Source organism: Nannospalax galili, unplaced genomic scaffold, assembly GCF_000622305.1.
Source record: "Nannospalax galili isolate Female #2095 unplaced genomic scaffold, S.galili_v1.0 scaffold1387, whole genome shotgun sequence".
NCBI classification, from domain to species: Eukaryota; Metazoa; Chordata; class Mammalia; order Rodentia; family Spalacidae; genus Nannospalax; species Nannospalax galili.
This window is the reverse complement of record NW_008355976.1, coordinates 1,590,314-1,590,912: the sequence shown is the minus strand read 5'-3', so window position 1 is coordinate 1,590,912 and position 599 is coordinate 1,590,314.

Below are 599 nucleotides of genomic sequence, written 5' to 3'. Positions count from 1 at the left end.
GGGGAATGCTGGAGTCAAAACTTGAGGAAAGAAGGAACAGTTTTTTTCTAGTTATCTAACTTTTGGAAAATAGTTTGGAGGAACATGGAATGACAGTGTTTGTAAGAAAACAAAACCCACAGCGATATTCTAGAAAGTTTAAGCTAAAAAACTAAGCATCAAACTGACCGCTATAACAGAGTAAGGAAAATTATTTTTGTCTCATTGAAACAGACATCAGAGGGAGAAATGGCCAGGATAGTAAATGCTATAAAAGCCAGGACTACACAAAGAGAGCAAGGCCTAACTCATGAGCAATTCAGGGAGCACTTAAAAGTCATCATGATTAACAGTATTTTAATGTAATAAAATGTTAAGCCACTCTTGTTATTCCACTGTTAATAAAATTTTAGAGAAAGAATTTTAGATAAACCAGAATTATCCCAAACTTGATGGAGCCTGGGGCAAAAGGAAAATTTTTGCTTCTAACTTCACAGAAGCAAACACATCAATAATATTCAAGAGCTGCTTCTTTGAAGCTCTTATTTTCTATTAGGAGAATTATTCCATTTGATACTATCTCAAATCCTTTAAATTAGTGTTATCTATTGTATAATTAT